The sequence below is a fragment of the Chrysochloris asiatica genome, unplaced genomic scaffold (assembly GCF_000296735.1).
Source record: "Chrysochloris asiatica unplaced genomic scaffold, ChrAsi1.0 scaffold00067, whole genome shotgun sequence".
Taxonomy (NCBI): domain Eukaryota; kingdom Metazoa; phylum Chordata; class Mammalia; order Afrosoricida; family Chrysochloridae; genus Chrysochloris; species Chrysochloris asiatica.
The window spans coordinates 5,368,154-5,385,300 of record NW_006408585.1 but is presented as its reverse complement, the minus strand read 5'-3'; the positions used below and the strand labels follow the sequence as shown (position 1 = coordinate 5,385,300).

The following is a 17,147-nucleotide window of genomic DNA, read 5'->3' as shown; positions in this document are numbered from 1 at the left end:
GAAACCCACCACCCCTCTGCTGCTTCTCGGCTGCCACTGATCTCTGTCCCTGGGTCAACTCGGTTTAGTGCACAGAGACCTCAGGGTTCAACTCCTGGCTCTTTCTTGGTGGTAGTGAGATCTTCTGAGAAACACTCATAAATTGCCAAAGTTACTAGAAATTACTCACAGACAGTATATAAGGAACGGTTTATACATTTCAGCCTCTCAAATGTATAAAACCAAAAGCTTGAATGCTGTAGATGAGGAGATTTAAATATGCATTTCAGAAAGCTAAGGCTCACATTTAAAGTGCGATCAAGGGAAATAAATAAAAACTAAGGAGTTAAGAGAATTCAAGACAAAATATGAAATACTGAGGAGGTGTCTTCAGAGCACGGTGGTTTAGAACCTGCCTCCACCACGGCTAAGCTGTCTGAGGAGGAGAAATCCTGGCTTTTTTTGTTCTCTGGCTGTGTGCCCTTGGGCAATTTTTGCCAAGCCTGAGTTTCCTCACCTGTACAGTTGGGGTAAGTACACATCTGTCAGGAGATAGTGTGTGTGGGCTGCTTGAAGCAGTGCTCAGCGCAGAGAGCATGATCCAGAAGTAGTCACCACTGTTGTTAATGAGAACTTACTGCCTAAAATGATTTATATTTTAAACTTCTTCCCCTTATCTCTGAAAAAGGTCTCACTTTCTATTTGCCTGTTGTAATATGAGAAGGGTTCAAGATATCAAGTCTGACTTTATAAACTATTCAGGTTGCTTTCTGGTTCTAATTGCAGCTTGGTTTAATTAGAACAATATAGTTCTTTTACTGCTAGAAGCAACCTTGGAGACTGTCCACTCTAATTCACTCATTTTATAGATGAGGAGACTGTGAGGCTCAGAAAATTGTGACTCATCATAGGTCCCTTACTTGAAACAAACAGCATCAACAAACTAGAATACAGATTCTCCTTACTCCTAGTCTAGGATCCTGAGCTGCACTGTATCTGACCCTTTCCCACTATATATCTTCCATTTGCTATTAACAATTGACTTTTACCCTTAAAGATCCACATTCATAGTGCCCAGGTCACTCCCTCGTGTAATTTTTTTCCCTGTTCTTCTAGGAAGATTAGCCATCTGAAGAAGCAATATATTTACTATCCATGTGACGGGAGTCATTCACCTATTTAACCTATCCGTAAGAAATAATGCTCAGGATAATAGTTGTAATGCCATTTTGAAATTGTGTGTTTGAATAATGTCAGAAATAATTATTATTGTGTTTACCTCAGAAGAGAGTTAAGGACTCTGGAACGAGAAGCTGATGTATTGGGAAATCAGAATTCATGTTCAATTCAATTCGGCAAATACTACTCGTCAGTGCCCTCCCTTTATTTGGCTAAGTGCTGGGAAGCCAGAGATGAAAAGACAAGGTCTACTTACGTTGCTCACCATCTAGGAGGCATCAGAATATGTAAATGAATACTTAGAACATTGCCAATGAGGAGTGATTAAAACTTTTTGTGGATAAGAACAGAGAGGTAACATTTAAGCTAGATGCTGAGGAACAATTAAGAGTTCAGTTGGGTGGGCAAGGGGAAGAAGTATATTCTAGGACTAAGTAATAATTTGTGCAAAGCCTCAGAGGCATAAAGTAGCATGATGTTCAAAGAACTGTAGTTACCACTTCTGTCCCATTGGAATGTTAGGTGCAGGTAAAATGAGTTTAGGACAGATGGTCCTCTGAGAGGTCAAGGGGACGTTTAGGAAGAGGTTTCTACTTAGCACTTGAGTCCCTGTTTCTGGAGCTCTGAGATAGCGGGGTAGTGAGAACCATGGGAGGAAACACTGACTAGGGAAGGGACTAAGAGTCAAAGGAAGGTAAAGGATAGGCCCTGGGACACACCAGTGCTTAAGAGATGGCAGTGGAAAATGACTCAGTTGGATCAACATCTGAATCTGCACCATATCTATTAGCTTTACTTATGGTGAAACACAGCAGTGGTTGTAAACATGATTTAGCCAGAAACTGATGTGCAGCAGTAACTTTTGATTGGAATCAAATGGGCAAAGGCCAGGAAACCTAGAGGTTGGGGGGAGTAAGGTAGATTGAAACATTTGTGAGGACTCTGAACAAACTTACATTTTGTTGTACAATTCCAGATCAAGGTGTGCTACTTCATTTACCAATGTAGACTTGAGACCTTTGTCCAGGATTGTGTAACCACCTATGATCGGCCATTGTGGGAGCCTCGTGACTCTAAGAAATCCTAACGTTAGATGGTTGGTTCCCTTGGGTGGTCCTAAAAATAGCAGCAAGGTTGTAAGTACTCAATTTATAATGGAGGATAACCACTTATCTTTTTACCCTTACTTTTGAAGAGTTTTGTGGCTATTTATTGGAAACATACATGTAAAATTGTAAAAAAAACATTGTTATCTAAATCCTTATTTGAAAAATGAGGGAAACTAAGGCCCAGAGAGATGAGTGACTTCAGGCAATAGGAGGGTTAAACATGGTAAAAGCGAAGAACCCACACTGGCCTTGGAGCCAGGAGACTGTGTTCTCCTTCCCACTGCTTTCCATGACCTACCTCTGTAAAGTGGGCCTGATAACCTACAGGACCCACTCCAGATGAGATGGCATCCATGATACAAGAGTGCATTATTACTAGTGGTAAGTTATGAGTAGTGATTTCATCACACACTTACCAGCATTCTTATCCTCTTCCTTTCCTTGACATGAAGCTGTGTTGGATTGACTTCCTGAGAAAATTGTGTTTGTTTTCCAAGAACTTTCATCTAAATCAAACACATACGTGTGGAGTGCAAATATCCAGATAGATACCACTGTGAAAAAAAATAGCATTATATAAATTACTATGTAACTGCAATTTGATAAGGAAAAAGTTCCAGATGGTTTGACAGCATATAACATGCAGACTAACTTGATCTGGACCATCAAGGAGGACCATCCTGAGGTGGTGGCATTTAAGCTGAGAAGTGAAGCCTGAAAGGAGCCGAGAAGTGAAGCCTGAAAGGAGCCAGTCAAGTTTAGCTGTATGAAGAGTCCTAAGAAAATAGTCCATTGTAGTTACACTGTAGCTGGTGTGTGATGAACTGAGAGGCTGGGGCAATAACAGTTGTTAAAGATGGGGCTGAAGTAACTGCTAGATCCTGAAGGACACTGTAGGCCATGTGAAGGAGTTTGTTCTTCTTCCTAAGCACCAAGGTAAATCATTGAAAGATTTTAAGTAAGCATGAATGATAAAATCATTTTTTCTCAAGTTTAAAAGATCATTCTGGCTATTGTATAAAGAATGCATCAAACAGACTGAAGTATGTTCTGATAAAATGATAGCTGAGATTACTTTTAAAATAATCCAGAATTCGAAGCAGGAGAACAGGTGAAGCTAGACTGGTTGATGGGAATATTAGGATTCATTTTCCTGTCCTCTCTACTTTGGTGTATTTAAATTTTTCTAGAATAGAAAGATGTTCAAAAATCAACATGTGAATGGATATTTTATATAAGTTCAAAATATATATGTACATGTATAGACATCTATACCAATGTAGAAAAAAAGTGGACTTATTTTTCATAAAGCAAAATGGCTCATAAATTAAATACAAATATACAACAAAAGGAAATGATACGTGCTACGGATCAGTTGCCCAGTGTATCCCAGCTGCATCTTTTGATGCCCAATAAGAGACTTAGGTTCTGGACTGGAAGCCTATATGTTGTTGTTGTTATGTGCCCCGTGGAGTCGGTACCGACTCATAGCGACCCTGTAAAGGGTTTCCAGGGCTGTAAATCTTTGTGGGAGCAGAAAGCCTCATCTTTCTGCTGGTAGTTTCAAACCGCTGACCTTGCAGTTCACAACCCAATTCGTAACCACTACACTACCAGAGCTCTTTGGAAGGCTATATAGTCACAGTTATATAGTACACCATAGATTCGAGATCTCAGCTGATGCTGTAGGCAATATTATCATTGGTTTTGTTGCTGTTGTTAGGTGCCATCAAGTCGGTTTTGACTCATAGTGACCTGTAAACAACAGAATAAAACACTAGTTGGTCCTGCACCAACCTCACTGTCGTTACCCTGAGCCCATTGCTTGCCGCCGCTCTGCCAACCCATCTTGTTGGTTTTAGCACACTCATTGGTTCAGCATCATAGAGCATTCTTCGTGCTTTTTCAAGAAGTGTCTCTCGGTTCCCAAGTCAGCACCTAAGAATACCCCAAGGAAGCATTTTTGACAAATAGAAAAAGACACCAGAGCAAGAGGGAGTCCTCATTGGTAAGCTCTGTCTCAAGCTGTTGGCTTCTAATCCTTTTGTACCTTTTTTCTGCCTGGCTAGGTTTGCTCTTTCCCACCAGAGAGGTAGAAGGAGCCAGAATCTCAAAGCTAGCCCTTCACAGTCCCCTCACCTTAGTCTCAGCTTAGTGGGCCATCTCTGCTTGGCTTCTTGATGCCTTTTCTTGGAATATAAGGTCAGGACTGTTCCTGAAATTGATGTCTACTAGATACTTTGCTTTCCTTCCTTCCTCCCCCCCGCCCCCCACCTCACCTCAAAAGCTTTTTAGAATCCCTCTTACCTTTTTTAAACTAAGGGTGTTCTTTCTAGTCTATGGGGAAACTGGATACCCAGTCATATATAGCACACCAGGGCTTCAACTGATGTAATAATGGTGTAAGCGAGTCCCCTTGATTTTGGGGTGGGGGCAGGAGTGTTTTGTCCAGCATTCCACAGAAAGTGAGTGGCAGAACAGGACTGAAACTGGCATTTTGTGACCCAAGATTACTTTCCTACACTGGTCTTCCCACCCTCACCTGTAGCACACCTACAACCACCATGATGGCAAACTTCGGAGTGCCAATGTCGAAGCATTTCATATAGATTTAGAGGGCAAAGGGCCTCTGAGAATGCCCGCCACCAAACACTGAATTCTAAAAGCATTAACCAGGGGTCTTTTAAAAACACACCCAAAGTGTGTGTGTGTTTGGGGGAGGGCTCAGTAGGGAAGCTGTTATTCCAGCTCACTTCTAATCTTCTCTTTAAAGTTGTATGTAATGTGTTCACATGCACCTCTTCTAAAAGCAATTTTATCCCAACCCCACCCCCTCACAAAATAGAGTGTAAAAACTGGCAACAGTCACTGACGTTAAGGCCAAAGAGGCATACAGAGAAACTCCCTTTAGTGTAAAGAGCAGATAGGGATGTTTGTTCCAGATCACTGACCTTTAAAGGAGATTCTTGGTTTACGGCTTTTTACTTAGTTTCGGAGTAAACACTATGTTTTCTGTTGCTCACTGTATTACCAAGTTTCATATGCTGGTACTAAATTATAACCAATGTTGATAGGCAGGATATAAAATGAAATATCTAGTTTGAGGAAATCTCCCAAGGTTGAGTTGAGTTTTGCTTTCATCTAACTCTGCTAATTGCAAGGTTGGTGGTTCAAACCCTCAGCTGTCTTCTTCGAAATCCTATACAGGGTCACTGTGAGTTGGAACTGACTTGGCTGCACTTAACAGCTTCAAAAAGGACTGGTGGAAGTCCTCTGAGAGTCTAGTTGATGCATTCTTTCAGAGGTTACTGCTTATCTGCTAACTCCGTGCCTCTGAGAAGTCACTGCACTGTGCTGACTCAGGTGCCATCAACACCCATGTCTCCAAGCTCACACAGGTGACTTGGGTTGAATAAATGCTGGATGGGAGGTACATGCATTCTCCTCAGCTACCAGTGTGAATTCTGGAAGCACTGGAAACTTGGCATGAGAAGGTGGCTTATAAAGTGTTTTTGTTACTAAGCTTTATAGAAATTAAAGTATAAGTATGCATATGGGTTTATCTGTCATCAAACACATCCAATTTTAGCATCTGTGCATTGTCTGTCTAGCACTGTTTGCTTTTGTGCACAAAAGGGGAACGTGGAATCCTCTTTTAGCTGGGAGCGTGTCCCATGTCTGTCACCAGGCACTAAGTCAAGTCATTTGAAGAGAGCCATCTAGAGTTTTATCCTCTCTCCAGGTAGACATTGGAATGCTCTTCAGAGTAGCCAAAAAGGTGAGCAACTAACAGGAGGCTGAGGGAGAGGAGGAAAACTGGGGTCCAGTTGTTGTTATTGTGTCGAGCCAGTTCTGACTCATAGTGTTGCTGTATAGGGTTTCCAAGGAGCAGCTGTGACCTTGTGGGTTTTTTTCAAACACTGTTTGAAAAAAAAGTTATCCAAAGGTACTTGAGGAATGGAGTTCTCATCTAAGAAACTGGAGCTGCTCCCAGAGACTCTTGCCAAAGCTCTTAGTGCAAGAAACACCTTAGAGAAATGAAGTATTTGCTCACAGATAGATCAAGACCAGTGGTGGCAGAGAACAGAAGAAAACACATATTGATCTTTCCAGGAATTTCCTAGGTGGAGATTTCTTAAGCCATAGATCTTGTATTAAACTTATTCATCTCAGTTCCTTCCCCCCACACTAATTTTTACAATTACTAAGAGTAGTTGATAATAAGTGCCATGGAGTTGGTTCTGACCCATAGCAACCCTGTATAGGGCTTCTGAGGAGCTGCTGCTGAGCTTGAACTGCCGACCTTACAGTTCATACTGCTTTGCAGTCTGGTGCATTAACCCTCAGTGCCACACCAGGACTCCTTACTAAGAGTAGAGGCCCTAATATTTTATTTGTGGCTAGTGGTGTGAAAGATGGGTTTTTTTCTTTATTTTCTTTTTTTTAATGGGGAGAGGAATACTTGCCTCTTTAATCTCCATCTCTTTATCCATAGGAGAAAGATGTCAAACATTTGTATTGAATGATGATGAAAACTTTATGTGTTCGTTTACTAACTAATGTATGTGAGTCAGAAGAGCTTTCTGCTTTAAGTTGGGAAAAAAACAATTCTTCTGAAAAGTAGTAGTATATTGTCTTGGTCTTTTCTAACATCAAAGATCAATCGTCTGTAACAGTGAATTGTTATATTAGTTATTAAAAATGGGTTGTTAAGTGTGGTTTGGACACCAAAGATAATGTGTATCTGGCATAACGTAAAGATGGGCACTGGCTGGGGAGAAGAAGGATAGTGTAGAGTGATGCTCGGGAGAGTCCTTCCTTAGCAGTTACCTCGTTCTGTTCAATAGCTGTACTTTGGGGAACCACAAATAACTTGTTCTGCTTTGAGTGTGTGGTAGCCGCAGTTGGTAGAATTTCCTTTTCCCTTTTAGAGTTATTGAGGAGCAATGAAATCCACTCTGTCATTCAGAGCTACTTGAAACTGATTTTCCAAGAATGAAACTGTACATCTACTTCTCATTTGTCCGCTCTCATTGTCTGACATTTCACATGTACAACAGTAGGAAACAATCTACTATCCAACTATTTGCACATCAGTGACACACACCTGGCAGTAACAAATGCCCAAGTGCAAGGTGAGAGTAACACTGGCTGTGATGATTAAGGTTAGGCATCAATTTGGTTTTGTCATATGTCTCACTGGTTTGGCAGTTATGTAATGATGTAGTCATCCTGCATTGTGTGATCTGGTGTGGTCATCATCTATTTCTGCATAATGACCTGATATTTGGAACCTAATCAAATATCTCTGAGGATTCAGTATTGGCTAACACTGTTGGCTCAAATGCATGACCTTGGGCTTCCATTTCTGAAACTCACCCCTACCCTATATCTCTTATTTTAAAAAAAACAACACAATGTTGTCATGTGACTTGAGTAAAGCTACAGACATGGATTGGGATTCCAAGGAAGCAATAAAGTGTGAGCATTGCAAATATCGGCAAAGGAATTAACACGGAGAGGCTGCTGGATTCCAGTCACCAACAAGCTAGAGGACACTGAGACAAGCTTGCTACTAACAATATCAGAGGTTTCCCTTACCGGGGAATGATGTTCCCTGTGTAGTGTGCCTCTGAAGGTGTCTCACAGAATTTGTTGGTCAGTTAAAACGTATCACTTAAGATACTGACCATTGGTATTTTCGAATCAATCAACATACTCACAGACCCACTCCTTCAAGAAGTAGCACAGAGAGATGAACTTAAGAAAGCTACATTTCTTTCTTTCGTTTGTTTTGTTTTTATAAAGTCAAGTCATTTTCAGACCCCAGAAAAATGTAGCAACTCTGGTTGAGGTATGGTCACCTTCAAAATGTCAATTACCCCCACCCCAGAGTTTTGATGATAAATCAAAAAGAGGGGATAAAGAAATGATAAGATTGTAGACTCTTGATATTGGCAGAGACCATGTAAGACATTGGTCTCCTACCACCTGGAGCCAAGCAGGTCTTCTGGCATACCTGACAGGTCACTGTGGTTCTGCTTTGAATATCTCTAGTAAGAGAGTCACGTTTTTTATTTTATGGCTTTCAAGTGTTAAGAATTTTTTTTTGTTTTAATTTTCCAGACTACATATGTGCTTCCAAGCACTGCACTGCTAACCACAAGGTTGGTGGTTCCAACCCACCAGTCAGAAACCCACACTTAGTTGCTAGGAGTTTGCAAATCAAGAACTCAGAGCTTTGGAGCCAGTAGCCACTCCTTGAGAGAAAGATATAGCAGTGTGCTTCTGTAAAGATCACAGTCTTGGAAACCCTACAGACAGTCCTACTGTGTCCTTTGTGGGGTCACTATTAGTCAGCATCAACTTGGTGCCAGTAGATTGGTTGGTTTCTACCTGAAAGCTCCTCAAGTTTTTGAAAATATTAACAGAATCTTCCAGTCTTTCTTTTTCTCCAACATGAAGACTCCAGTTGTTTGAAATAAAACCAGGAGGTCAGACAGAAGGATTCCTCAGGTTCTTTGCAGAACCATCTCATTCTTCTCCCTCTGTTAATCCCTGCTATGGGGATACATTTTGCAACCACTTATGCCTCCATAGATTTGGAAACATAATGTCTCATGGGCTTCCAAAAGAAATGCTATGAGAAGTTCCTTCAGACAAAGTCTTGCCCGATGTGCCAGGATTCCCCTTGACCGGTCAGGTCATGCATTGTCCAGATTGTTCTTTAATCGGAATCCGCATACTATCAGTAGGCTCAAGAAGCAGTTGAACATAGTGACTGAAAGCAAAGACTGGTGGTTTCACAGTCCCATGTTTAAATTTGTAAAAAAGGTTCATTTAAATTTGTATAGTACAGTTTACAAGTGTATTGAAGCACTTAAGTCAATGCCTGGTCCAATAGAAGAGTATAACTTCTATACTCTTCTATACAGTGCTATACAGTAGTGAGTGCTGTTGTTGTGTGCCATTGCATCAGTTCTGATTCATAGTGACTCTGTACAGAGTTTTCACAAATGACTGCTGGGTTTGAACTTCTGACCTTGATGTTAGCAATCCAGTGCTTATCCAGCTACAGTGCCACACCATTTATTAAGGTATAACATGGTGGTGGTGGTGATTATCTGCCGTGGAGTCAGACCTGACTCATAGCAACTCTGTGCAGGATTTCCAAAATCTTTCTCTACTGGTAGATTCTAACTGCTGACCTTGTGGTTAAAAATCCAACACGTAACCCCCTTTGCTACCAGAGTTCCTTAAGGTATAACATAGTTTTTTGCTTTGTTTTGTTTTTTTACTAAACTGCTACCATTCTCTTCCCTACTGTTGCAGCTACCCCCTTGCCCAGGCTGAATCCCCACGTGCTATGAGACTGGCAGGGTGGTTGATTGCAGTGGGTGTGTTGTGCCTAGTAAATTCCACACAGATGCAGTCTAAACAAGCTGGAGCAACTCTGAATCTCTTGGTTCATCCAATCCAGCAGTCCCCACATTCAGAACATCCAATTCAGGGACAACTCCTACTTGCCGTTTCATCTTATGCAAACTTGCCCTCACTTTGAAACAAGTGACTCAACCTCTCCTCTCCCCTCCTTGAAACCATGATTTTAAATAATAAAAAAAGACTTTGAAGCTTTTTCTTACACTAAAGTAAGTCTCCTGGTATGGCGCTGTTAGGATAAGCACTGGTTCAAACCCTCTACCCTCTCCTTAGAAACCCTATACGGGGTCACTATGAGTCAGAACCAACTCCACGGCACGTACCAACAGCAACAACAGCAAAATAAAGCCAAGTAGAAAGAAGATCATAGAATTGATGCATTTGAATTAATGGTGTTGGTGACAAATATTGAAAGTACCATGGACTACCAGAAGAACAAACAAATCCATCTTGGAAAATGTACAGCCTGAAAGTTCTCTAGAAGTGAGTATGGAGTATAAGAGACTTTGTCTCAGGAAGGACCAGTCCCTGGAGAAAGACATCTTGCTTGGTAAGTGGAGGGTCAGCAAAGAGAGAGGAAGCCCTTCAATGAGATGGAGAGTGACACAGTGGCCTCAAGCATAATAGCAATTGTGAAGATAGCACTGGAGCGGGCAGTGTTTCTTTCTGTTGTGCATTTGTTGTTGTTGTTAAGTGCCGTCGAGTCGTAGGGTAGCAATAAGTTGGAACTGACTCAATGGCACCTAACAACAAAACTACAAAGCCGAGTTAAGAACCGTATGCACCTGGTCTGACTTACCTGTAAATTCTTAAAAGACACAGCAACAGATCTCGTTCCTAACTAGGGCTGCCTGTAGTCAGTAGCAACACCATTCTGTATAATAACCTCTACTTAGATTACAGTGTGTTTCTCCTGAGCCAGAAAATCCATTGTGTATTTTTCCCACCCTCCCATCCTCTGCCCTCGCTTCTGTGGATTGTTGTCCGCTGTATTTTAGGTTCAGATACCTTCTCTGCTTCTCCTGTGTAAAGATGACTTATCTGTTCTTAGAATCAACACCTGGAAGAAAATCTTACTAGACTAATAGCTCTATTTATATAACTAGTCCTCTTTGTATGAAATCAGACAGATTTTGGAAGAGAAAAAAAAAAAAAAAAACTTTAGCCATTGTCTACATTTTAATGAGTTTAAAAGTGCATTTGGATCCTGTTACCTCAAGCCTTGTATTACAGGATGATAGCTTAAACGCTGCCCTCTGGAACATCCAGTAGCTGAGAACAAAAGCCTCCTCATGTGTGGCAGAGCCCACAAGGCTTCATTAGTCCTGAACTTGGCACCAGATTTACAAGGAAGTTACTCAATGGTACCCACAGTCCTGCATGAAATATCTTCCTTCTATTGTTAAAGCAGAAACAGCTATATATCAAAACCTATTATTTGTATCCTTGCTCTCTCAGATTGCCTTAGAAAAGATACGCTGTCTGAAAAATTGTTTTCCAAAGACTACCACTCCAACAGAGCCGCTCCAGGAGCCTGCTGTCCCAGTGCTGGAGTTTAGGGCTGAAAGTATCCTTTTCCTTATTCCCACGTTTCCTGGAGGCAAAGTGGAGTAAGAGGGAGCGTGGGAAGAGGCTTGGTGTCATGGCTGACCTCAGATTTGAGTTTCTCAGAGACTTTCATTCCGTGCCTATCCTTGTAAGTAGTTTGACAAGGATAATGATACCTTACCAGCTGCCTTCGAGTTAATTCCAACTCACAGCGACCTCATGTGTGCCAGAATAGAACTGTACTTCATGGGTTTCCATTGGCTGATGTTTTTAGAAGTAGATCTCCCTGCTTTCTTCCAAGGTGTCTCTGGGTACTCTGCATTTACATTAACCATTTGTACCAGCCACGGACTCCCAAAGCTGATCATATTCACCAGTATTTACTGAGGGCTTCCAATGTGTCAGGTACCTTATGTTTATTATTGTTGTTAAGTGCCGTGGAGTCAGTTCTAGCTCATAGGGTTTCCAGAGAGCGTATATCGATGATTTCATTTATTCATCATAATAATGTTATGAAGTACAGGAAAGTATCAATTTTACAGATAAGGAAACTGAGGCCCAGAGAAGTTCAGAAATCTATTCAGGGTCACAGAACTCATTAGTGTTAGAGCTGGCATACAAACACAGGTAGCCAAACTGCAGAGCCCAAAAAGTGACCTTGTATGCCATCCGTAACACTTGAGACCATATTGTCCTTCCTTGGTTTGCAGAGAGCTTTCCAGGGTATTCTTGTAAGAACCTGGCCTGAATGCCTTATAATTCACTTTAGCCCTGTCTTGTAGACAGGGCTAAAGTGACGCATAAGACAAGCAAATTGCTTGTCCCATCTACTCAGACCTTCTCTGTAACCTTGGGAGAACTATTAAGTCTCTCATTTTTTAGGCCAAGTATGCTACTGATTCGTTCAGTGTCTTCAAGTGACATTGCAGCTGAGTGCTGGCCACAGAAGGATGCAGATGATGCAATGAGTCCATGCATCACTGACTTCAGCTGTCCTTCTTCCCTTTCTTTCTAGTTAGCTTGAGACTTACATTTCAGGTGGAATTAGATTTTTCCACTTCGCCTTCTCCTTCACTCTCTGCAGCTTCTAAAGTGCTTTTATTGGCCCTTGGAAACACGCTGCTTCCTGTGAGTAAATGTGTCCAGAATCTTTCATGAAGTCACTTTATTTTCCTCCTTGGCTGACTTTTCCTTTTGGACCACAGTTGGGGAAAAAGGTCAATTGAGGTGAGACCAGCTCTAAGTATGACCTTAGACACAAGGAAATTGATTACTTGTTGCAGCATTGGAGCTAACTTGCTTGACATTTGACCTACATTAGGGACATAAGCAAATAGAGGAAGTTTTTTTGAAAAAGGATTGTGCCACCATTCCCAGCAGGCCAGAATTTTGGTGGTTAGGGAGAGACCTGTGACGTCTGCCTCCCAGAATGTGACGCACTTTAAGATCTCAATGAATGTTGCTTTTTGCCTTGTTCCCCTAAAAAAATACTACTATTGCTGTATTGACTGTAATAATAATCCCTTCTGTTCTTTGGTTCTCTGTTTCCATTACTCCATCAGATAGCCAAGGGGGATCCTATATTCTGGGACTTTCTGCCTAGGACAGCAAGTCCCTCTTGCCTCACAATCTCCACCAATGTGCCCCACTAAAGACTTCAAAATTGGGATGCTAAAAGGCTCGCTTAACTCCCGATTTCTGTATCTTTAGAAGGGAGCTATCATAGAGGAGGAATCGTGGTGTGGCGCTGTAGAATAAGTACTGGACCACCAGGTTGGCTTGAACCAGACGATTGACAGTTCAAACCCATCTCAAAAACCCTATACAGTGTTGCTAGGAGTCAGAACCAACTCCACGGCACTTAGCAATAACGACAGTCATAGAGGGGCCACAAGCTCCCGCACACCACCCTCCTCCTCCTCCTCAGAATGTTGTCATTGTTGTTAAGTACTGTCGTGTCAGTTCCTACTCAACGCTGGATAGGGTTTCCCAGGACCTGGCAGTACAAACCAACAGTGTGATCCAATGTTTATCCTACAGTGAGTGCCACACCAGGAAGCCATCTTAAAAAAAGTGACTTGGTCTGATTTTTGTTTTGTTTTTAAATCACTCTGGTAGCCCTGTATAGAGCAGACAGGAAGGGGACAATTTAGAAGGCTGTGAAAGTGATAAGAGATGATGTTGGAACCTCAGAATGATTCTGCTTTATGTCTGCCTCATGACACACCATCTACTGCTACCACCACACTGATATTGTGTTCACTGTATATTCAGGAGCCAAAGTCAGTGAAGCCAGCTGGCCAGATGGGGCATGTGGTTGACTGAAGATTGCTTTTGTCCCATCTAAATGGGGTCACCACTGTTCAACATCAGTTCTATCAAGAAGTGCAGGCCCAGTGTTCCAAGAGACATCGGGAAAGTGGTCTTTATGTAACGTCTCCTAGTTTTTAAATAAGTTGTATCTGAGTCCTAGGGCTGACCTCAGTTTTATATACGCTCTATCTGCAGTCTTACCTGCAGTCACTTTCAGTTCTCACCTAAATGTTGAAGTCTGTATTAGATCTCTAGCCTAGTCCACACTACAGATTCACAGAGCTAAAGCGTCTCCATGTGGGTGCCCATACACCCCAAATACAAAGCTGAGCTCATCTGCCACCCAGAATGTGACACACTATAAGATCTCAATGAATGTTACGTTTTGCTTTGTTCCCCTAACAAAATACTACTATTACTTTATTAACTATTACCACTATGATATAATAATAATAATCCCTTTTGTTCTTTGGTTCTCTGTTTCCATTACTCCATCAGATAGCCAAGGGGGATCCTGTGATCTTGGACTTTCTCCTTACCTTTTCATCCTAGCTCCAGGCAGCTGGTGGATTGTATTGATTCAGCCTCCACAAGCCCTCTAGAACTCACTCTAACTTACTAACTAGAAATTGTTTTAATTTCTGAACTTGTCTCTTCTAAGCTATTGTCTCAGCCTCCTAACTGTTCACCCTGCCAGTCTCTTCTCTGTTGGGATTTACCTATCACACTGTGATTACTCACTTTTCTTAAGTTATAGGAAAACTCTTGTCACTCATCTCTTCTTATACTTGTGATGGATCCTACTGGCTGCCCCCAGAGTTTCCCAACTACCTCTGCATGCCAACTAAAATAGGCAATATATTAAACATACGTAAGCATCTGTACATTTATCCTTACTGCTTTCATGCCCGTGCTAGTCCTGTTAATCTTCCATATCTCTTCCATGAAGCCATTCCTAGTATTCTCGTCACCAGCCCCAATTCATGTATTGATGCATTACACACACACACAAATAAACTACTTGTCCATTCTGTCTTCTAAGCTCCTGCTCAACATTTGTCTATGTCTCTTTCCATTTTATCTAGCTTTGTATTTCAGGCAAAATCTCCCTTCCTGATGATCAGTGTCTTGATGGGAGACATGCTTTATCATCTGTATAATTCCACATTGCTTTACATGCAATAAACACTCTAAACATGTGTAAATTGACAACTTAAAAGAGCAAAGATATACAGAAGTCAAAACAAAACACTTACATTATTCAAAACTATTTCTCAGAGCCGTTAGACAAGTACCAAGCTAAAGAAATGAATATTCTGCCTGTCATCAATTACATGGATGCAGTTTTTAGAGGTAGAGAAGCACAATTTGGTCTGCTTTTCCTCAGGCCTTCTCCAGACTGCCCTGTGGAAGCTTGGATTCAGTGCCAGGGCCAGGGAAGAATGGGCAAAGTCTCTGGGAAACCAGGGCTTCCGCCACTCTGGCAGATAGAACCGTGTACCGTTCTACTTGCCCAGAAGAACAAGTTGTACCCACACATTCACAGGATGTCCTCTGCTTGCATTATTGGCAGTCTTGGGAGTCTCTCACAAACCATAGGGGTCTATTCTGCTGTCCCAGTATCCTGAGCTTTTTGTAGCATTGTTTTTGTTGTTAATTAGCACCTATAATAGAAACTGCTAATCAGAGAACCATATCACATTGACTTTTCTAAGGAGAGTATCTACTTCCTTCTTTTGTCATTGCTGCTGTTATTAAGTGCCTTCGAGTTGGTTCTGACTCATAACAACCCTGTATAGGTTTTCCAAGGAGCAGCTGGTAGATTTGAACTGCCGACCTTCCATTTATCACTCCAGAGCTATAGCACCACACCAGGTATTTTTCCCTTCCTTTCTGAGTTGTACATGCATACCCAGGAAGAGGCCAAGCAGCATGAACTCTTAGCTCTTACATAACCTACTTTATAAGATATGTATTTCCTGCATCTGCATTGACCATGTTAATTACTTGGAGTGGTAACTTCACTAATTGGACTAAATCCTCCTTTTATGTTTGAGTTCCACCTGTGTCTTTTAATTCCTTGTCCCGGCAAGAAAGAAGGCTTTAAACCCTATCAGTGTCTTTTGTTTTTTTTAGCTCTTCTTTGAAGTTTGTTTTCTTTTAGCATTTTACAAGGTATCTCCATTTAGATTTGCTGAGGGACTTTGAAGCCTTCTCCCTCCACATTATCATTTTCATTTGAAACAACACTGGTGACTTTACAGCTTTAGACACCTGGCATGGCAGAGGTGACTGACCACCTCCAAGCACTACCTTTTCATGTTTGCATCCTTAACAAAATTCGCTTTTTATTTACTTAGTAAATTGAGCTCCAGCACATTGAGCTCCAGCACATTTTCTGTAAGTAAGCATTATTTCTATCTTGTTTCATAAATTAGACATGAAAAAGTGTATTATCTTGAATTACATAGGTTTGTTTCTGCTGCTAACTTCATTTAAGCAAAAAGCAACTAAACTCTTTATCCAAGGTAATTTTCTTTTGAAAATGGGAAATTAAATGGACTCCTTGTGTGTCGCTGTAGGATAAGTGCTGGATGCGAACCACAAGGTCGGTGGTTCAAACCCACCAGCTACTCCACAGAAACACAAGACAGGGTTGCTATGAGTCGTAACTGACTTGATGGCACTTAATAACAATAACAAAGTCCTTAAACAAAGTAAGGATTCTAGTAGCACAGTAGATGATATGTGTGGCTGCAAACTACAAGGTCAGAAGTTTGACTCCACTAGCTACTCTGTAGGAAAAAGGTAAGACTTTCTGCTCCTATTAAGATTTACAGCCTTGGGAATCCTATACAGGATTTCTATGAGTTAGACCCGACATGATGGCACACAACCACCATCAGTCCTTGTTTAGGAGTCCTGTTGTGACTCTCTAGGATAAGCACTGGACTGTTAACCACAAGGCTGGCTAGTCAAACCCACTAGCCACTCCTCAGAAACAGGGTTGCTTTAAGCCGCACCTGACTCAATGGCACTTAACAACAATCCTTGTTTAAAGAACCCTAGTTGTACTGTGGTTCAAGCGTTCCGCTGCAAACTGCAAAGTTGTGGACCAAACCCACCAGCAGCTCATTGGGAAAAAGTTGTGGCAGTGTGCATCTGTGAGAATTTACAGAGTTGGAAACCCTATAGAAATGTTCTAATCTGTCCTTACAGAGTTGCTGTAAGTTGAATTCAACTTAGTGGCAATGGGTTTGGGTTCTGTTTGTGTCTGTTGATTTAGTCCTTGTTTAGGAAGTGGTCAAAGTATCTTTACTGTAATACTGGATTTCGCTAAAAAAATCTCTATGGGCGCTTAACCCCAAGGCTGGTGTCTAATTAATACAAATACAAAGGATTTACATACACATAGCTTAAATATGTGAGAATGCTTGTTTTCATCTTGGGTTTATGAAACAACAGACTCTTAGTCATTAAATGGACACAAAAATCTTGAAGGGGAAAAATTTCACCCAGAACTATGATGTCTTTGTTATTTCCAGAGCCGGGGGTGGGGGGAGAAAAAAAAAAAGACTT

General features: G+C 41.4%; 1 protein-coding gene across 1 annotated transcript in view; it reads left to right on the top strand.

Moving 5' to 3' along the window:
- The window catches only part of PRKCH (protein kinase C, eta), a 376,249-nt gene that overhangs the window by 356,625 nt on the left and 2,477 nt on the right, over window positions 1-17,147 (top strand). The gene's annotated exons all lie outside the window — the stretch shown is intronic.